General features: G+C 36.6%; 1 protein-coding gene across 1 annotated transcript in view; it reads left to right on the top strand.

The window, feature by feature from the left end:
• Window positions 1-23,663, top strand: part of LOC122805674 (neurexin-2-like) — a 2,559,176-nt gene that overhangs the window by 2,414,156 nt on the left and 121,357 nt on the right. The window lies entirely within an intron of this gene.

Below are 23,663 nucleotides of genomic sequence, written 5' to 3'. Positions count from 1 at the left end.
CATTCAAATCTGCCTATAAAGAGTCATAGCACATTAATAAAAGGACAAGTGTCTGGCTGAGAATAACATTAGTAAGCTATGCAGTACAGGCAGGGGTCACTTGCATTTTTCCATGCGGTGTTTCCTCTTCACATTATTCATTACGTACTGCCCTTTTTCTGAACAAGAGACATTTCACTCCAAAATGCAGTTTTACTGAAATTGTTCTCTCTTTTCCTAGCATCACAACATAGCACTTTTTGACATAATGGAGAATTCTTCTTCTCTATGAATTCACACTGTTTCCCCTGGCAGCAACCTAAATATCGTAAGATTCTGTTATCAAATCAAGAAGAGAAGTCTAAAAAAGCACACAGAAAATATGTTAATAATAATTTTAATTAATGTTTTATTAAACGATGTTTCATTATGATGTATTTCACACTACTGTTTGCTATAATCAATGTGTGAGAAATACTGCTAACAGTTTTCTTTTCTTATGGATAACTCTTGCTGTATTCCATGCAAGTCTCTGAGATTATTATAGAGGATATAATATGCACCAAGATTTCAATACATGGTTTATAGCATGGGAAATAGAAGTAGCTATGTTGGGTAGAGTAGAAGTGAAGAGCTGATTCTGACTCACCCTTCATGGAGCCAACATAGTCCTCTACAAGGCTGATACCAACAGGTGCTGTGTATGACATGTAGCATTATAGCTTGGGGTGACAGTTTCTATACAAGAAAGTCTGGGCAGTTGGCAAGTGTGTACTTATGCATCAATGATAGGAGGGGTAGATGGGAGGGTTAGGGTGCCACACAAGTGTATGATGGCCAAGTCCTAGCACAGCTTTTCTTTCTAAGAGAAATAAATGAGCCATAGGGCTCTTGCTCCTCAGGTAACAAATGGGCTGGAGGGCTATCACCATGGTCAAGGAAGAAATAAGCTAGGCTTTCACCCTGAGGAGGCACACATGACACTGTAGTGTACTTGGGAGTAGTGGTCCTTGATGGCCTGTGGTGTTAAAAAATAAATAAATAAAAACAATGATGTCAGAGCATCTACTGAAATGTGAAAACTTATAGTCTGTAGTACTCAGTTTTTTTTAATACAGTTGAAAGAAATGAGACATACGGTAATATATTGGTTAACATTGATATCTCCTGGTTCTCCAGTTTAGTTCTCATTTGTACTGATTCTCTGAAGAGTCTTGCTGTTCTCCATTCATTCAGATAGGACTTTGCTTTGTATGCTTGTTTCTTCTCACACCGAACAGGTAAGTACAGGAAAAATATGTCAGTTTTCCAAAGGGTGTGTGTGTTTTTCCTTCCTGTGATAAACTGATGTCCTATACAACATTATTTTCCCGACCTTGTGCTCACTGAGTGCTGAGAGTAAAGCTCCTCCTCAACCCTGAACAGAATAAAAACAGATAACAGAGAAGGAATGGTTGAATGGATACAAGAAAGAATAATGTCATCAAGCCTTATTTGTGATATCCTGTGGGAGACCTACTCATACTGTTCTTATCATATCTGACCTTCAACATATAGTACTTAAGAGTCACAGTACTGCTTTAGTTTCAGATATGTATAGAACATTTTTTTCTGTTTTTTGACATATAGTTGCAGAAATTAAACTTTCTATTTACTCGTCCAAGATCAACAGTCAATGAAAAGAGGCAGCTCGGTTGCACATAGTAAATGGAAGAATTGGGGCAAACTATTAGCATCTGTGTCCCAGGATGCCAGCTGGAAAAGATATAGAGCAAGTGTGTATATATTCATATAAGGGTACTAGTAAAGGTTAAAGTAAAATACAAAAAAAAGTGAAGCTAGGAAAATGAAAATCTAGAAGACAAACATGAAAATAATGACAAACCAAATAAAGTAACAAGATGGAAAATGGCACAAATGAAATTAAAAGAAAATAAAAACATTCAAAAAGCAAATGTTCATAGTGAACCCTTATACAAAGGACAGATGGCCAGATATTGAATCAGTAAGTGGCAGAAACACTGCAGTGAATGGGTATCAATAAGAAGTAACTGAAATTGTGGTAATTATGGCATACTATTTGTTTCACAGTCCTTATATAAGTCAGAGGAAGTCACCCAAAAGTGTAAATATCTGAATGTACTTGTTGTCACTAGAACAATGCAGAAAAGAGAAAGAGCAAAAAAATGTGTGCCATGCAACAGACCATGAGTGAAACAGGCTCACCAGCTACAGGCTTAATAGTACTGTACATTTTTTGAGCTAGCCTGTCTTTAGGCTTACTAGGCAGGTGTTCCTGCAGGTGTTCCAATGCTGTGCTTGCCACAATCTCTCTCCTCATGATTCACTCAAATAAATCAGGAAGAATTTATGCTCAGGAAAGGTTTATTCCACCATGGATTTGCATGAAGCAGTTACATCAGTTAATAAATAATTCCAAAGCAAAACACGGTACATCAAAAGGATTGTCAGAAAAGTAATAGGAATACTCTCTCTCCGTAATGTTATATGTCTATAATGTCATATGTCAAGATGCATCCTGAAGCAATCTTGACATAAGCAGTGATCCTCCACATCAAAAGCTCCAACTTTCAGGTCTTTGCAACTGTGTTTGAAGTCAGTCATCTATAGTGACCTTAGGGTGCTTTCTAAGTTTTTAGTGTTTTAGAAGTAATTTTCTTCCAAGTTTTGAATATGTTTAGACTGAATCTTTCCACTTTGCTTGCTGGCTGGTACCCTTCATTGTTTTGGAGTTCCTGACAGATTTGTGAGAGTCCCCTTCCTTCAACTGTACTTGGTGCCCATTCCATTGCTACTTGTACTTATTCAACAGTTCTACTGTGTGTTCAACAGTTATGCACTTATTATATTCAGTTAGGCTGATGCTAAAATGATGACTAATGTGTGTATATCTCAGAAATTAATAATTCTCAAGCTTTTCCTTCCACTGCTAGTCTGTTAAGAGAACGTGAAAGTGGTTTGGTGATCTCTAAACTGGAGCTTGTGACCTCTTGGCTCCACTCTTTTTCTTCTCATAGACTTCATAGATCCCATAGACCCCAGTTTTCTCATGTGTTTTACAAGAAGAAGTAGCAGGCCTTCTTTGAAGTCCAGCACATGTGGTCAAAGGTGTCATACTAGCTAGTAGTGGGACATCTGAGCACTGTCACTGTCAGACTTTTCTGGCTTAGCACCAGGTTGTTCCCCTTCAGGTTTGTCTTTGAGCACTAATTCCGCTAGAGGACATTCATCAACCAATGGTTTTGTGAAGGACAGGTCCTGCCTACCAAATTTAGTAAGCTTCTTTGAAAATGGTACATAGGCTGTTGACAGTAGTCACTCTTTGCAGATTGCTTATTTTGACCAGACTAAGACTTTTGATACTATTCCCTCTGTTTGTCATTTATTTTGTAGACATCCAAGACATTATCTCAGAAGTTTGGCTGACCACGTTTCTTGATGACTGCAAGATGGGTATTGTTATCTAGTCATCCATTGACATTAAACAACTCTAACAAGGGTTGACATATCCACATACCCGGTCTACTAACCATGATCTAAAGTTAAATGCAAAGGTGCAGTGTAGTATCATTCATCAAGAAAGCTGCTGCCACCTCATAATGTTATAAAGAGTATTCTTCTTCAGACAGAGGAAGTCAGAATAGACCTGGGTGCTTATTTGGATAACCTTCTCTCAGTCAGTTATCATGTTTCCACCATAGTCAGCAAAGCCTTCTGTCTAGACCTATTAATTACCAAAGAAATATCTTCAAGAGCCAAAGAATTCATTGTACCCTTGTATCCTTCCCTTAATAGACTCATCATTGACTACAATACCACTTTTGGTATGTATAAATCCAAGCATATTTCTCAAATGGAAAAGCCCCAAAGATTAGTAACCAAGAAAATTAAAGGTATTGAATCTTTCAACAGCCCCATAAGATTAGCCCAATGCTCTTTATACAAAGTAGCCTGCCAGCTGCTCCAAGGTGACCTGTGTCTATTATGTTGAGCCAAGAAAGACCCAATCTTATTTGACTTCCTATTTATAGGTTCATAGATAGGTACAAAAAATGTACCCTGGCTTTCGCCACCCAAGAAAATTATTTTCCTGTGCCTCTGTCGAGCAGAGCCACAGAAGTGATCCCCGGGGTGAATTTCCCATTTCCCATCCAATCATCAAGATTTTACTTGAAGAGTGCTAATGAGGAGCTCTGTTTGTGCAAAACCAGTACCCCTACAGACACTCACACTAGAGCCCTAAATCTACATGAAAACATTAACAAGACTCACTGGAAGAATAGATTTCTAGGTAACCACAAGAAGGAAACTGCAGACAACCAAATGAGTAGAGCTATAACTACCAGCACAACGGACTACTTGAAGACACAAAACTTTATTTCAGTTCACCAAAGAAAGTTAAGCGCTTTCATCCCTCAATATAGAGACTTCCTCAGAAAAAATTATCCAACACTAACCCAGCCCTTAAATACAATTGAATTACAATTAAAATCAACTATCAATTAATTAATTAATTAACAGTTAAAACTTATTGTTAATAAATTGTATAAAAAAATAACATTGTTAAATACAAAATACATAAAAATCTACCTCGTTAAATCATTTGCTTAAAATATTAACCTAAAATGTTCTTAACTTTAAGCACACTAGTAATACTCACATTTTCATTAATGCCCGGGTATTTGGTTGCATTTAACTGCAACTACCATTTAAGTTCACACAAATCTAAATATACATCCAACACCCTACCCTGCATATCTATTTCTATTCGCTGTAATACTAGAAATCCAAAACATTATTTAACATTTGTTCTGAGGAAGTCCCTATATTGAGGGATGAAAGCGCTTAACCTTTGTTGAACTGGAATAAAGTTTTGTATCTTCAAGTAGTCCATTGTGTTGGTGGTTATATCTCTACTCATTTGGAAGAATAGATTTCTAACAATGCATATTCTCAGCCTGTGGAATAAGTTGCCACTACAGGTCAAACAAAGCATGAATTTGGCTACCTTCCCTGGTTCTGATAACTGGATGGGTAGACACAAGCTTACAAAAGGCTCATCATAGAAGGCAATGCTCAATTTGGTATTTAAGCTGTATTAAGAGTTTGACAAGGGTGGCAAGAACTTTTAAATTTGTCTTGTTAAAGGTGTATATGACTAGACATCTTATGGCTCCCCTGATCACTTGCCTAGTATTATTTCAATATTTCTATAGTTCTGTGTTCCATCAAACTCTATCAATGTTGTTGACCAGCTTGGATGTGAGGCCCTCAGATTTGATGATCTTGATGTCAAACCAGCTGTTGGCACTGGCAACCCTGACCTCCATCTTCTCAGGGTTGTTACATGTCTCAGCAGTAGGGGTTGATACTTTAAGATCAACTTCAGTCCCTTTGTGCCTCAGGTTGTATATTCTGTCTCTCAGCTTAGCCTTTTAGCACTTGACAATAGGATATTCAAACTCATTTATTGCATTGGGGCTGTCTCTACCCCACACAGTTTGATTCTGGATATATCCTTCCACTCACCTTTACCTTCCTCTTGATTAGTTCCGCCTGTGAAGAAAATGATAACATTGGTATTGGACAACATATTCAAGAATCATGACAAGATGACTCCAACCCCCAAAGGCAAATAAAATTGTATGCTCATCCAGTGATAGCCCCAGCTAGCTGCAAAACCCACTTATGGTCTCTGTGCTTCTGTCTTCCACTTTGAAGAAGACACCTGAGCCTCAAGCTAAGAATGCACACCCTTCAAATAGCAAGTCATGATTCGCAGACAGATTGGAGAAGTTGATGCTGCAGTCCTCTAAGTTTGCAATTAGGACACTGATCTACCAGATTCAAATACAGGCATTCCAGAGCTAATTATTAGATGAAATTCTTAACACTGTGGTAGAGATGGCACACTCAGAGGCTAACCACAAACTTTCCTTCTAGCTGGTAATCTAAATCCAGCCTCAGTGATTAACCAGTCCATCTGCCTTAGTCATAGTATTGTGGATGGACATGCTTGGGCAAAACATGCTAGCCTTATTGTTCATCAAAATGCTAATGCCTAATTCACTCTAGAGCCAGTCAGGGCTATTTGCCTCTCTCTGTCTGCTTATATTGGAAACCATCACATCTGTTAAATTGGTGATGCAATAGCCAATAGCTATTTCATACCTCTTTCCTCTTGTCCAAATCTACAGACCTTACTTCCAGAGATCCTACCCTGTCAAAATCTACTGCAAGGTTAAGCATTCAAGATCTTTTTTCAATGAAAGATATCCACAAGGTTTTACCCAGACCTAAGAGGACAAAACTGGAACATATGGTTCATTCTTGATTTGAGCCTACGTTTTCAGATTGTCAAAATACCATTTTAGATGGTCACAGTGCAGTCCATTATTCATTGTTTCTGTGAAAAAGACTTTACTTGCTCTCTTTGCCTGCAGGATGCATACATTCACATCAAAATTTCCAAAAAAGTCTTGGAGGTTAGTTTTCTTCCATATCAGAGACAGTTAATACCAGATCAGGATTTAGATTATCCTTTGGTGTCACCACAGCCCCCAGGCTGTTCATCAAATGTATATCAATTGTTGCAGTAGCCATTCAGCTTAAAGTTTTCAGGATCTTCCACACCTGATTGACTGGCTCTTGGCAGCCCCATCATTAGTCTGATTGCTTCAGGAATTTGTTGCAAAAGGCTGTTTCAGTCCTTGGCATCACGGTCAACCTTGCAAAACCCTAGATGATATCAGTTTTGGCCATAACCTTCGTAAGATGCCTTATGGACACTGATTCATTTAAAGCCTTTAAACCCCCAGACAGGACCCTTTTAATCAAGGAAAGAGTTCCTAGTATAGTCAACAACAATTTTGCATTTTAAAAGACAACTCCCCTAAATTAAGGGCCCTCTCATAAAACAAAATTAAAAATTCAAGGAACACACCAGCCAAATATATATATGAAAATAAAATTTTCCAGTTACACCTTATAACCTTTAGAAAGACATCTGAAAGTGTTGTATAACTAACCTCACAAAATAACCTATTTTTCCCATTCTGTCCATTGGTGTATTTGCTTATTCACTGTCTGTATTGTCTAACCACAGAAGCCTTACCATCCACTACATGAAAAGCTCTACAGGTAAACTTAATTAAAATACCCTTATCATAGCCTCTGTCTGGTAATCTACATTCAAAATAAATCAGCTGTCTGTCACAAACTCTAGTAGCATTTTTACAAATCCAAACAACTCTCTTACAGGGAAAGAATTAGTCATATATTTGGGGTCTGCATTATTAGCATAAAAAATATTAGTTGAAGTAGTTATCAAAACAGTTTTGTATAAATCAACTTGCTATCCTCTCTCCTAGTGGTGATACCAAAAAATCTACTTCATCTTTGAGTACCTTGTAAGTAAATTTTAAAACCCATTCATTTTAACTTAATCTAGCAACAAAGTCTAGTGTTACTGCTTCTGCTTGATTTCTCTTACATAAAAAAGTAAATCATCAACGTAATGTACATACAACACCACGTGTTTAAGAAACATTCATTAATTCCCTTTTAAAAATGATGTAAATATTCCCAAAGTACATAGGTATATAAGGAGCTCTAATAACCATGCCATGTTATAGCAAAAACAGTCCTTATGCTTAAAAATATTGTGTGTTAAATAAAAATGACCTTTCTCAAAAACTGCAAAACTGACTTCAAACCATATTTATGAGGAATACTTGTATTCAAATCCTTTACATCCATACTTAACCAGTAACAATCCTTCTTCCAAATAGTAGTAATAACTTTCTTGACTAGCTCAATGATATTTTTAATGTAAGAACTAGTCAAAGTGATAGAGCTATTCAACCTGCGATTACTGGATGACAACCTCCCTAAGGAAAACTTCCTGAGGGAAGACTAAGGGAAATGTTTTTTCTGTATTATACATTAGTTAGGGATGCAAAAAAATCAAAATGGGGTTTCCTCTCAAAGACAAAATACTACTTGAACTGCTGTTGTATTGAGAGACCACATGTGAAGCATCATGAAACATTGTCTGAACTTGTCCATAAGGAGATTCATCTGACTCAGGATACAGGCTGCTATAAGAAAGTGACTAGTGGTAAAAGCCCAATCCCATACTCAGCCTCCCACCAAAGGAGCTTGGGATGACTTTCTCCTTTCTTTTTGAAGTACCAATCCAATGCCATATTGTCAGAGTAGATAGCAATTGCAGCAGTGGAGTGTGTTTTTGAAGACTTTCAGAGTAAAAAGGAAAGCCATCATCTCCAAAATGTTGATGTACAATCTGGCTTTTATATCTCACCAAGTATCTTGGAACATCTGCTATGTAAAATGCATCCCATCCCAGAGCAGGGACATCATTTCTCACAGTTTCACAGTTACCTGGAGATGGGGTTTGAAATGGTCAGCCCAGACCCTGGACTTCTTTATACTTTTCCTCCATCAGCCCTTATTCCAATAGTCATCAAGAAAGCCAAGATATTCAAAATCAAACTTATCCATATAATCTTCTTATTGCCCTGGGAAGTGTGGTTGTCCTGGATTTAGCCTCATCTCTTTGATAGACCTTTTCTGTTGAGACCAACCAAAAGTATTCTTTCCAAGCGTCCAGACAGTCTTCTTGGTACTTTATTTGTTGAAATTCTCTGTGTTTTTTTTTTCACTTTAGATGATGGCTAGGGACATTGTGTACTTAACATAAATGGTCCAGATCTTAACTGCACAGAGACAGAATAGGCAGTAGAAAGATATACTGGTCTAAGTGTTCTCACTTTTCAGCTAATTCATACACAGTAGCACTGTCCCTTTTGCTGTTCTGTTGTCTTCTGTCCAGCATAGATTACAAAAATATTTGACTCTGGACACAATATTTATTCAGCTGCTATATCTAGTTATCATCAGAGGTCTAATTCTCTTGCTCTAGCCTGCTTAAAATTATGTACAACATTCCTCAATGTGACCACTCTTTTCTGCCTTCTTGTTAAATTCTTTCTTCTGCCTTGGAATATTTATTATATGCTGGAGAAGTTTACTCTGCTATCATATGAATCTGCCTCTTCAAAATATTTTATCTGGAAAATCATATTCTTAGTTGTAATAAGTTTGGCATGGAGTGTGTTAGTGTTGCAAGCATTAAGAGTTCATTTAACATATATGGTCTACTAGAGGGATAGGGTTTCTTCAAGCTGAACAGGGCTTCCTTAAGAACCAATTCCTCCTTTATGCATACAGTTGATATGCTGTGTACTATAAATCTGTATATTGAAATTCTATTTTATTCCAAAATTATGCTAATAAAAGGCAATGTTTCAAGAGAGTGCTAGAGAACCTCACCAAGATGGCTGCGTAAGCCCAAAGCTTTAGCTATGGTCTTTAGAAATGTGATAAATGTAGTGTTAAACATCATCCATAGACTGAGATTATAAATACTGCTTTATCATTAGGCTGGAGTCCAATTGCCATGAGTCTGTCATTAATTCTGATGACATCCCTCACTGCCTTTATAAACCTGTCCCTCACTACAATTCCAACACCATTGCTAGCCTGTCCTCCTCCTGAGTAGTAAACTGTGGATCCCAATCCAAGTGGCTCTGATGCACTGCCCTTCCATCCTGTCTCTTGGAAACATAGAATGTCCTGCCTTCTCCGTATCATCATGTCATCCACTTCCAAGTTGCATCCTGTCAGTGAGCCTACACTGAGTGTAGCAATTCTCAGTCCATGTTTGGCATGTTGATTGGTTTTATGTCCAGTTTTCACTCAACAGAGCTATCCCAGGTAACCCAGGCTGGGCAACTGGACACAGGCCAACCAGTATCTTATTGATCCAGGGCTGCTGGGCTTTGTGTTGGGCACACACTGGCCAATATAGACACATATCCCTGGCATAGGACAGAGAAGACCGGGCCCTCAACCCACTTATCACTGGCAACTACCCATGCTCATTTGGTGACATTAGTCAACATGATGAAATCATCTTGAGCCATATTGTACTCCATCAAGATGCAGTCTGAGATCCATGTTCTCCTATCCTGAGGATACTATGCACCACAGTAGATGCCCAAAGTGGTTGGTCTGTACAACTCTTCCTCCTATAAGGCACCAGACTCTGTGCTGCTGCCTACAACTCCATTCATTGCTGAGTCTGAGATGGAAACACTCAACATTGTTTTTCGGAGGTGGGAGGAAACCCACAAAGACACAGGGAGAATATGCAAACTCCAAGCAGGCATTGGCTGGAGGTCATGATCGGACTTTGTACCTTGTGCATTGAAGTAAATACATTAACTATCATGCCAACTGGTCACACTGAAGGATTTACTCAGGGCTCACAGGAAGAGGAAATAGGTGAAGTTGAAGAAAAATCTCAGCACCTCAAAACAGTATGTGTGAGGACTACAGAATATGTATGTGTTATTGATTAAGGTATGGAAATAAGATAAATAAAGAAAACTGGTGGTGGAATGCAGAAGTTCAGAAAGTTGCCAAAAGAAAGGAGTGCAGAAAAAACTGGTAGATAGAAAAGATGAGCCAGGCTAAGAAGGAATTCTGGTTTGCTAACAAAAGAGACTAAAAAAGTAATTGCAATAGCAAAGAACAAGGCATCAGAGGCACTCTACCATCTTCTGGAAAGTGACCCAGTATATGGCACAAAGACATTATATCAGATTGCAAGTCAAAGACAGAAAGATAAAAAAGATAGTCAGATACCCTTCATAAGGGATGCCAGAAACAATCTGCTCACCAGTCCACATGATATCAAAGGTAGAGGGAAGGAGTACTTCCAGCAACTGAATGAAGAAAAACCCACAGAATCTGTACTGTCCCAGATATAGCCTATGAAGAGAGAGGAGGAGGATCCCACCATAGAAGAAGTAAGAACAACACTAAGGAAAATGAAGTCAGGAAAAGCAGCAGGTTCAGATGAAGATGTTGGGTAAGAAAAGGGAAAAAATGGCGCCTGAGGGTACTCATAGCAGTATGGAGAGAAAGACATATCCTAGATGATGGAAGAATAAGCATACAAGTGCCAGTCTTCAAGAACAAAGGGAACTTTCACAACTGTGATGCAGGCTACAGCATAACTGACCCAATATTTGCAGTGAGACAGGTACTTGAGAAGAAGCTGGAAATGAGGAAAAAGTCCAACTGGGCTTTCCAAGACTTGGAAAAATCATATGACAAGGTCCAAAGATTGCTGATTTGGGCAGTCCTGTGGTGGTTGAAAGTCCCAGAAACATTGGTAGAATTAGTGCAAGCTATGTTCAAGGACCTAATGATTTATGATTTACCAGTGACCTAGTGATTTGTGACAGATGGGTACCAGTAAGAGTGATGGAGAAGGTCTACAAGATGGCATTGAGACCAGCTATGTTATATGGGCTGAAGACAGTGGCACTGACGAAAAGACAAGAGTTAGTGCTGGAGTTGACAGAGTTAAAGATGTTAAGATTTCCATTGGGTGTGACAAGGAGGGACAGGATTAGAAATGATTATATAGAGGGTTAGCTCAAGTTGGAAGGTTAGGAGACAAAGCCAGAGAGGCGAGATTGCATTGGTTTGGACATGTGCTGAGGAGGGATGCTGGGTATATTGGTAGATGGATGTTGAGGATGGAGCTGCCATGTAAGAGGAAACGAGGAAGACCTAAGATAAGGCTTATGGATGTGGTGAGAGAGGACATGCAGGTAGCTGATGTGACAAAGCAAGATGCAGAGGATAGGAAGAAATGAAAACAGATGATCTGCTGTAGCGACACCTAATGGGAGCAGCAGAAAGAAAAAGAAGAAGATGTACAAGGACCTAATGACTCAAGTAAAATAGTGCTTAATCATACAGAGAGGATGCCAGTGGGAATGGGTGTGCATCAGAGTTCAATTCTGAGCCCACTGCTCTTCATACTTTTGATGGACTTCATTAGCTAACAGGTTGAAGGGGACAGATCAACAAAGTTCCTTTGTGCAGACAATGAGGCATTACAGGCCGAAAATGCCAAAGTAGCTGAAAAGTAAGGTGTACAAAACAGTAGTGTGACCAGTACTACTGTATTGTACAGAAACCTGGGCAGTACAGGCAGGGAAGTTGAGAAAGCTAGAGGGGATGGAGATGAAGTACACGAGACAGGTGTCAGGAATCACACTGTGGGTAGACCAAGAAGTTAGGATGTAATAGCGGAAGCCAAAGTAGCTCCAATTGAGAAAAGTTCAAAAAGAACAGATTGTGGTGGGTTGGGCACATATGTGGAAAAGCAGAAGACAATCTGGTGAAGAAGATTTGGGACAGACAGGAAGTATGAAGAAGAAATGAGGCCATCCAGAAAAGAGGTGGATAGATTGAGAGACCTGCAACAGTCATACAACACCCTGACCCCATGTAGAAAATGTGAAAAATGGGGCAGGTGATGATGATAATGCATCATCAAAAGAAAGATACACGAGCAGGAACACAAGGAAGAACAGACAGATGTTGTTTAAAGCTGCAAATAAGGAGTAGTAATTATGAATTTTGTTTAAAATCACCATAGGCCAAGATGTGAATTACCTGAAGCAAACAGAGACATGGTAACAAACAGAAGTGAAAAGTTTGCAATCATAGCTGCAAGATCTGGACAGAAGATACAGCAGAAATTACTAATGAGACATAATAAAAGACCCAGAGAAAAAATGGATGATCTTGAAAAATAAGTCAAGGAATCACATTAGGATAACTGGAATACAACAAAGGAAAAGTGATCTGGAGAAGTTTGTAATGCAGCTATTACATGAGAGACTTGTAGTGCCAGTTAATCAAGAAACCTTAATATTGAGGTTACACAGAGTGGGATGGCTGCAACCAGTAGTGGAAAGCAGATTTAATTATGTTTTGTCATGTTTCCATTCCCTTGCTGGAAAATGAAATCATACATCAAGCAAAAAGACTTAATTATCCTATTTGCTTGGATGTTAATAAAGCTGGTCAAGGATTACTTAGAAGTACTCTGTAAGAACAGGAAAGTTATGCAGGAGGTATTAAATGAACTAAGAATGAATGAGAAAGCTGCATGATTGAAATATCCTACAATTCTGGTACTACAGCAGGAATGGGGGATAGATCAGGCTACTCATTATGGAGAATGCTCCAAAGTTGAAAACAAAGTATAATAGACAGCTAAACACACATGAAGTAAAAATCCGAATTGTCAGCAAGAGATGGACTGGCAGAGAAACCTTAGACATAGGAAAGGTGATACAGAGACACTAGGATGACATGCAATCTCAGATGCTGAAATCCTCACAGGGAAGAAAGCAAGACCTAAAAGTGCAGGGGGGCTGTATGTGAGAAAAACAGATAAGCAGAAAACAAAAAATCACAAAGGCAACCACAAATAGATAAGAAAAGAGACAAGATATTGGAGGGAAAACAAGTGAAAGAGTTTTATCAAAGGGAAAGAAGAATGAGAAGTCTATCCCAAGGGAGATTTAGGTGTAAAAACAGAGAAGGAACCAAGAAGATGGCGCATTAGATGGTTTGAGTGACCCGGAAGTAAACTGCTGGACAAATAAAGTACTAAACAAGCTGGATAGAAGCATTTCTGACAGAGGTAAACAGATGGAAGGCAAGATTACAAAAAGACTGAAAGATAGAAGCAATAAATAAGTGGAAGGAATAGATTAAAGGCAGGTGACTGTGGACAGTTTGAGAATGGTGTATTAAATGAACGGGTCCTTACCTTGAGGAAATGCCTCAGGGAATACATCAAAACTTTACCAGCAACAGGAGGAACTGAATCAATTAAAAGGGCAATGATGAGTAATGCAATCAGGGGGCATAAGAACAATCCTCCTTTGTAAGTGGTGCATTTTTTAACATTTAATTGCTGATATAACAATGAGGGGCATGAAAAGGAATATGTGTGTGAAACAAGGGAAAAGTAAGATAAAAACAATTCAATGACAAATGTGAAATAAAGTAACAGTGGTGTATATATATATATATATATATATATATATATATATATATATATACATACACACACACACACACACACACACATATATATATATATATATATAGAGAGAGAGAGAGAGCAGAGCAAATAGCTGTAAAGCTGAAAAAAAAGTTGGACTAGCACACAAATGAAGATGGCACACCAGACCAGTGAGCAACAGTGCTAACTGGTTGTGAGTCAGTAAAGCCAAGGGAAAAAGAGTTAGCATGGAAAAAATGAGAATGATGAGGAAATGTGTGGAGGGGGGTTCCTCATATCTTGACATATGCACTGACATGTGTGTAGGGGGGGTCCCCACATCTTGACATATGCACTGACATGTGTGTAGGGGGGGTTCCTCATATTTTGACATATGCACTGACATGTGTGTAGTGGGGGATCCTCACATCTTGACATATGCACTGACATGTGTGTAGGGGGGTTCCTCATATTTTGACATATGCACTGACATGTAATATCATGTAATGGATAGAAACAGAAGAGAGTGAGACTAAGTGAGATAGAGTAAGGGAAAGGGAGACGTATAGAAGCTTACTAAAGGACATGAAAGAAACAATACTAAAGAGCTGGGATACATTAAGTGGGGTGAAGAAAAACCTCAAAAAACAAATCTGGGGAGGAGACGTGGAATATCTCAAGAACAAGAAGAAGATCTGGTATGCAGAGAAAAAGGATGGTGGAGAAAGTTTTAAAACAATGGATGAGTTAGTACAGAAATACAGAATACCAAAGGCTCAGTGGTGGAACTACCTTGTACTCAGAGAAACATGGAAAACAATACGGAGAGGGCAACTGGAAAAAGGAACATGCAGGACGGGAGGGCAAGACGAGACAGGATTGCACTCTGAAGGAAATGGAAAAGGATAGGGATATAAAGGACCAAACAGATCTATGAAACATTAAGGGAAGGAAGGGACAAGGCTGGAGAAGAAAGAATGAGAAAACAAAATTGTGGAAAGGAGGAAGAATGGAAGGTAATTGCAGGATATTTGGAGAAGACAGTTCAGGCAGTGAAGCACATACAGAAAGCACATAGAGGGTAAGATCAAGGCCTGAAAATGTTGCATAGATGGTATCTAACCCCATTAAATTGGTAAAGAAAGGCAGACGGTAAGATAGCAAATAATAAAGGTGTCATGAGGAAGAGGTAGGAATGATGTACATGTTGTGGGACTGTAGGGGGGAACAAAAAGTCTGGAGCAAGGCACAGAAGATTTGGGGATACATATTCCAAAATGAAGCAGGACATATGTATGAATTAATTCTGTATATGGGGTATAAAGAAACAGGACATCATCTAGGAAGAAAGAGAAAGGGAAATTAATTGTTGAGGACCAAAGTTAAAACCATCACCAACTAAAACTGAAAAGGGAAACAAACAGTACAGGAGCATGAATTACACATGATGTTCCTTGACATGGGAAGAAAATGACAGGCATTGATTAAAATAAGGAAAGGAAGGGAGGGAACAATGAAAAAGATATGGAAAGATGTCTTAGATTATTTTAAGAGCAAAAATCATATACTGAGAAAGAGAAAGATGAACCCAAAGGGAAACCAAGGGTGAGGATAAGGATTTGGTAGAAAATGAAGCAGTCAATCACTGATGAAGTATGGGGTGGGAGCAGTGGTGCAGCAGTTAGCATTGTCACCCTACAGCAAGAGGTTCTCTACTTTGATTCTCGGCTGAGGCACCTTCTGTGCGGAGTCTGCATGTCTTCCCTACAGTCACATGGGTTTCCTCCAGGTGCTTCAGTTTCCTCACACATTCCAAAGACATTCAGTAGGTGGATTGAACACTCTAAACTGGCCATAGGTGAGAGTGTGTGTACGAATGAGTGGTACAAATGAACTACCATGGCAGCGCTAGCCACCTGTCAGTGTAAACCTTGGCTCGAGATGATTGTCACTGCTGAAGTAACACCTTAACTCCATGTGCAAACTGGGGAAAAGGGGTTGAAGATGGATGGATGAATCACTGATGAAGTATGGTGCATCATACTTGAAGATTGTCAGTGAATGTAAAATATGGCATATGTACATACATACATACATACATACATACAAATGTTTCAAGCACGGGCATTAATGCCCTTCTAGCTTGTCAATATACCAAAACACTTGGTCCCATAATAAATGTCCAGGCTCTTCTTAAAAATATCTAAACTAGTATTTGCTTTAATGTAATTTGGTAGTCTTTTCCAAGCATCAGCTACTTTGTCAGAGAACCAATTAGTACACTTCTCATTCCTATAGAATCTTCTAAATAGGTTATCTGATGATTCTCTAGTACTTTTTGATAACCCCAATCATTCCCAGCCATAGTTGTCCCTAAATGCCCTATATAGCTGAATAAGATCTCCTCTTAAATATCTGTAAGAGACACTGTGCAAATTCAGATATTTTAGTCTTTTATAATAACTTAGACTTTCACATCCATGGATGTCCTTGGTATATTTCCATTGTACTCTTTCCAGTTTATTCATGCTTGTTTTTCTATAGGGTTTCCATATTGTTATTCCTTACTCAAGTTTGGGTTTAATGTAACTAACAAACAATGACTTCATTATGTTTGATTTCCTAGACTTTATAAATCTTTTTATCCAACCTATAGTTCTATAACTATCATTAGCCAATTGGATGATATGATTAGAAAAACTCATAGCTGAATCTACCCATATACCCACATCCTTAAATGAGTCTACAATTTCAATCACTGTGTGCTGTATTAAATATTCACCTTTCAGTTTATGTCTCCCAAATCTCATATGCTTAGTTTTTGATGTATTTATCAACATATTATTCTCCTGTGCCCAAATGGTCAATTTAGTCAAAGTATTTTGCAGACGTGCCTTATCTGTAACACTTGTAATCAGTTTACCCAATTTCAGGTCATCAGCATATAGAATGTAAAACACCTCAGATGAAAAAGTAAGGTCTGAAAGATACAATCTAAACAAGTAAGGGCCGAGGACAGAGCCCTGTGGGACACCTTGTCTGTAACCAAGGATTTTACCTGTCCAGTTGGTGTGTGATACTTGCCATGTCCTATTTGTAAGTCATCCAGCAATCCATCTTATCAACAGTACATCAATACCTAGTTGTACTAATTTATTGATTAGTGTTTTGTATTAGGGTTTTGTGTATAACCTGTCAAATGCTGAAGTTAAATCTATATAAATCACATCACAGCACAATTTTTTCATTCATAGCTGTTATTATATTGTTATAGAACATCATTTTACAGGTGGTAATAGATCTATTTTCAACATATGCATGCTGATATGGTTTCAAGTCCCAGCCTATCCAATTCTGACAATAACTTATCCAGCATTACCTTCTCCATTATTTTTCCACAACATGAAAGTAGACTTAAGGGTCTGTATGATTCTGGGTTTGTCCTACTCCCCTTTCCCTTAAAGACAGGTTTAATAAGTGCATGTCTCCAATCTTGAGGAGTCACCATATATTTATATGACCTAGTGAATAATAGATATAATGGTAGCATAAGTTCTTGCTGAAGTGTTGTCAGGTCAGTGCTACTTATTCCGTCTCCTCCCTGCACTTTGTTTGGATCCAGTTTGCACAGTTCTTTTTTAATAAAATGCAGTTTGATTCCAGTAACTGAGGTTACCTGGATGTCAATAGGACAACTTACCAACCCTTTTGTGGAGCCAAACTGTTTTGCATAAGATTCTGTAAATGGAGATTGGATGTTTAAAATAAATTAATTAAAAAGGGAATATTTGCTACATTGTATGGCTTTCAACAGGCAGCACACATTTTATTTGCACAAAACCAACTCTATAGAAGAATATTTCTGGTTCTTTACATCATTTTCTGCAAAATAGTTGAGGCAGAAAACATCTCTGGACATTCTTTCCTCCTGGCTGTTACAGCACATTATTTTCTATTATCAAATACATGGGAAATCCCTGCATCAGATTATTAATGCCCCTACAACTAGATCTGTAGCTACTCCATGGCCTTTCTTTCAAAATGTTGTGGTAGAGTCACTATTTGGATATTGCTGAACACTTTAACAAGGCATTCTAAGTTTGGTATAGCCTCTAGGTCTAGAGCAGCTTTTAAAACTGTTGCTGTCCAGAGAATATTATCATGACAGCCACCCAAGAGTTTTCTGTTCTTTCTTTATCTTATCTCTCTCTTTCTCTTTCTCTTCTTTTAATTTTGTTTTCAACAATAAATAAATCAGTTATAAACCAAATAACTGTTTACATAAGTCCACAGCGGAGCAATACATCAGTTATACGTATCAACAGCAATTAATATTTTTCAAGCAAGTCTTTTAAGTTTAAGCCAAGATTTATATGAATGTGTAATATTAGAAATTGTCATCTTTATAATATGCAATTCACTGCTGCAAGCAAGTTTTGCCATACTAATGAATTAAACACTAGAGAGGGTAACTTTACTTTTCAAATTTTTAGTAATTACTTTTCTGGCTATAGAAAAAATAGACCAAAGAAGAGGCACTTGGGTTTTGGAATTATCTCAGGAATCAGAGCATTAAATAAAATGAAAAGTTTAGAAATATTACATCTATCTGACCATAGAGCTTGAATGAAGTTATTAGTTTCTTTCCAAAAAGGGGAGATGACTTCACATTCATATGCCATATGCATCCACTTAGCTATTATTTCAAAATTACATCTCCAGCATTTAATTCTGTTTGATTTATACATAACTGTAATTTTGTTAGGAGTGGTAAAAGCTCTGTATAAGAATTTCCAAGTGAAAATTTTCCAGTATAATGAAGATGTAGTTTTATCTGCAGATTTTAATATTATTTTCTTGTATTCTTCAGAGACCTCTTCATTATTAATTTTTGAGGAGTGGTTTCAATAAGAATTATCTAAATATGTGAAATCTAACTTGAGAATTTTATAACTTTATCACAAATATGATTTATTTTTCATTGCATTACTATTGATTTTTATTAATAATTCCAGTAATTTGGAGAACGATTTCTTATCAAGGTTAAAAATCTTATTAATCTCTACGTTCACAAAGTCTCTAAATATTTGTAAAAGTTGCCAATTCTCAGACTTTTGATTGTATTTGACCCTTAAATTTTCAACAGAATATCAGTACCATTTAAGAATTGATGCCGATAAATTAAGTTACTTTGTTGTTTCAATGCTAGCATGTTGTAGAAGTTATGAGTTTCTAAGCAGTCATCTGTATATGCAATTGGAAACATAGAAAATATTAAGTCTTTAATACAATGGTTAGAATATGTAAACTTTTGGAAAGAGGAAATGATGTTATTTAAATTGGAAATTTGAGAAGAGGGTGCAAGCCCATTTATGCAAAACTCTTTTAATAACCAGATAAATCTATTAGGTAGTATTTGTTTATGACTGGTTGTGATGTATTTATTATTTGTTAATAATGTTTCTTGATATATTTGTTATCATTTTTTATCATAAATTGAATGTATCCACAATGCTATAACATTTACAGTTGTTGAAGTAGCATACAATTGAATGTCATAGAATTATATTCCATCATTATTCCAACACTTTCTGTGCCAGTCAGAGGAAACTCTTGCTTTATTAGGATGACAAATTTAAGTAGAATATTCTTTATCTTATTCATAAATTATTTTGTTGGAGACAGTACTAAATATTGTAAGACATACAATATTTTAGGAAGATTTACCGTCTTAATAAGCATTAATCGTTCTTTCATGGTAAAGAAGACTTTTTTTCCAATTTGTGACTAAACTTAAAAGTATATCAACAATTGTATCTAACCTTGTTGGATCTTCTTATATCTAAAATTGTGATTTTAGTACATGTGATAAGTATTATAACTGAGTACATGCAAACATTTTCCACCAGTGTCCTAGTATCTGTATTTCCTTTCATGTATTATAAGTATTATGCCTCATATGTATTACACTATATTATCAGCTTGATATAGCTAATCATACTGCTTTGTATATATTTGTAATTTACTTTGTTGTTTGTCACTGGAGCTTTTCTCCCCGGGTCTCCACTGAAAACGGGCTCTTCTTGACCCATTGGATTTCCCTAGTAATCAATCTGAAATAAATAAATAAATGCATTTCTTTCCAAGGTATTTTATTTGATTAATATTCCAACAGAAGTTAGAATATTTTTTATATGATGTTTTTATTAATTAATAATGTACTTGTTTTATTATGATTAAAGCTTAAGTTCTTGATTTCTTCAAACTGACTCATATAATTAATTATGTGTTCTAATGAGTTCTCTGTATTTCCTATTGTTAGTAAAATATCATCAGCAAAGAGTTGAAGCCTTAGTTTGAAATCTTCTTTTATTTTGACACCATTAATGTTCTTATTGATCTAATACTGTTAGCAAATGGTTCTATAACTAATGCAAAAGTAAAGGTGATGATGGACAGCCTTGTTTTGTGCCTTTTTGTAATTTAAAGTAGTCAGAAAGAAAAGAACCCATTTCAACATAAGGACAACAATTATTGTATAATTAGAAATGAATGCAGTTAGCTCGGATGAGAAAGTATACACTTTAAACATTTTAAATAGGTACAACCAATTAATGGAATGAAAAGCCTTATCTAAATGGACACTGATAATCAAAAGTTATTTTTTATTTTATTAGCATAACCTATTAAATGTATGTATACTATTATATTATCCTGTACATGTTCATTGGAAATAAACCCAGTTTGATCATTATTAATTAGTTTAGGTATATGTTGATTAATTCTGCTACCTGAAATAGACATCGACATCTTATAGTCCACATTTAAAAGTGGAATGGATTTGTATGATGAGCACTTTGTAGGATCCTAATCTTGTTTTAAAATAGGTGCTATAAAGGAATATTTCCATGATGCAGGGACTTCAGCAGTTGTTTTTATTTCTCCGTAGACCTTGCCTAATATTTTAACTGCATCATCCGGTAGTATTTTATATAAGACCATTTAAGCCCAGTGCCTTATTATATTTTAACTTTTTTATTTGATTTTTTATTTCTGTTAAAGCAAATGGTCTGTCATTTTTTTATTTGTTCACTTGTTATTTTATTATTTATAGTTTCCCTTTGAAAAGTTTCAACTATATCATCATTATCTAGGTTATTTGTATAATTATTTCTATTTTCATAAAGTATTTTAAAGCCTTCAAGAATAACTTTTATATCTGTTTTTCTTTCATTTTTTATCATTTATATGTGTTATTATTTCTTTTATATGATTTAATTTCCTTTGATCTAAGAGCAGGTTTATGCAAGCTTAAAAAGTTTACTGAATATGCCTAAAGTTTAAGTTTTTCCAGGTTTATTGAAACTTTATGATTTAGAATTTCAACATATTTTGTATTTAAGTTTTTAAGTTCAGACTGACCAATAATATAATTTGGGTTTAGACTTAACTTTAGTGTATCTATTTTGGTGTAGTGTATTCAGTTCTTTGTCCCATTATCTTGTTTTACTAATACACCAGCTTGTAATTCTTCCATTTAAGTAGGCCTTTAGTGAATCTCACAAGACAATGTCAGTTACTTCATTCGTGTTTATTTCTAGGAAATTTTTGATCTCTTAAACATGCCTATCCTTGAATCCTTTTATTTTAATAAAGTACACAAGTAATTTCCTGTGATGTAGTAAATTGCCAGTTATTAAAATAATATTAACGATTATAGCATTATGGTCTGATAATAGACATGAAACTACTGAAACTTCTGTGATCCCTGATAACAGATTGTTTGAGACAAAAATGTTATCAATATTAATTTGTGTTCTATATCTATATGAATAATGGGTAAATTGTAATGAGTTTGTTTTCTTTAGCTCTATATATCCTTTAAATTCATTAGATTTACAACATTTAAGTATTTGGCTGAATATGCAATTCTCAACTTTCTATCTGCACTGGAATCTTTGTCTAGTAAAATACAATTAAAATCACCAGCCATTATGCCTTCTCCTTTCATGTAATATGATATAGCGTCTAAGTAATTATTTGCATCTTTAGCTCCAATCCCTGGAATCCAGTAAGAGTTTAACAATGTATATAGTTTTCTGTTCTACTCAATTATAGCAGTGCTTAACAAGGAAAAAGCTTCAGGCAAGTTCAAAATTTTAGGCAGCCAGGTATTAAGGAATTGAATCATACAGTCTCCTTCTTCTTTTTCAAGAAACCCAAAAATACTGATGTTGTTCCTTCTAGATCTCTTCTCTAAGTCTTCTATTTTTCCCCCAGAATAAGTTGTTTTATTTTAGAAGAAATTCAGTGTTATTCTCATTTTCAAGTAATTTTCATCAAAATCAGACACTGCCTGTTTTATACTCAAGATTTGTATTGATTGTTGTTTAAGAGATTCACTCAGCACTTCAGCTTGCTTTTTACATTCCTCTTTACAATTGTCCATTTTCCTTCCTAATGTATCTATCATGACAGAAAACTCATTGATGTTACTTACTACAGTGTGTATGTATTTTTTCATTGTACTGTCCTGCACACTTAGCTTAGAGTGGCTCATTCTGAGACAATTAGTTCCTTCTTGTTTTCTTGACAGGAAAAAATAATTAAAAGAGTTTCAAAGTTATTTTTTGTAGTGAATCTTTCAGCAGGTGTTCAGCTATAAATCCATCACATTTTGAAATGTTCTATTTGAGTTTTCTAGTAAAAGTCCAGTCAGAGATGTTAAAATTAAGCAGAGCTGAAAAACAGTGCTGTTAACTGATCACTGTCTTGGCCACTCCACCCTTTATCCTCTCTCCTGAATATGAAGGAGTTGCAGTTCCTCATATCATATACAAAAGGTACAGACTTTTTTTTTTTGTCTTAGCTATCTGATGATTATTAGGTACGTCCCAGCAAATCAACCTGTTCATTCCCCATAAACAGAGGGAGGGTTGACCAGGATAAATCATTATTTAGGCAGCCATCTGGGTTGGTTCAGTGTTTTTCTATGTATTAAAACCTATTACATGGGAAGAGGGCATGTAATAAGCTGAGCTTACTGGTAGCCCCACATTTTCTAAAAGGGTGTTGTCAGCCAGCAGCCCAACCATCCCATACCTGAGCATGGGCAGTGGTTTCCTCACCAAAGGCCAACATTGATCCCTTCATGTGGAGAGGTGAACAGACAATGTCACAACACTTCTCTCCCTCCCTCCCTTAATGCCTGCCTACTCAAGAGAAGGGCCCCTATATGAAGCACCATCTCCTAGGTTACTGTCAGGGCTCCAACCCTCTGCATCATAGAGCCATGCTAAAAGTTACTTATGTACAGTAAAAATAGATCTGCGTGGGTAGTTGCAGATCCTTCATTGACCCTCCCTCCTTGACTTGGCCTGGAGTTTATCTGAGGCTTACATCCTGAGACTTGTAATTTCCGAGTTTTATGAATTGTCTCTTTCTTTTTTATTGGTTAGGCTTCTGTGCTTGTGACAAGATCATGAGGATGAGTTATTGGGCATGGAAAATACTGAGTAAGACGGTAGGGCTTCACTAGCCTATGAAAGTTTTAGGGGCTGAGCTATATAGCATTGGACTAAGTCTAGAGGTTAAAGAATTTACAACTACCTGTGCAAATCCATAATTACAATAAATATGACATTTTCTTTACCCAGTTGTGATATCATTCTATGTGGAGCCCTCTTGTTATTTTAAA

The sequence above is a fragment of the Protopterus annectens genome, chromosome 6.part1, assembly GCF_019279795.1.
Source record: "Protopterus annectens isolate FY-2018-M chromosome 6.part1, PAN1.0, whole genome shotgun sequence".
Taxonomy (NCBI): Eukaryota; Metazoa; Chordata; order Ceratodontiformes; family Protopteridae; genus Protopterus; species Protopterus annectens.
This window is presented reverse-complemented; position numbering and strand designations above follow the sequence as displayed.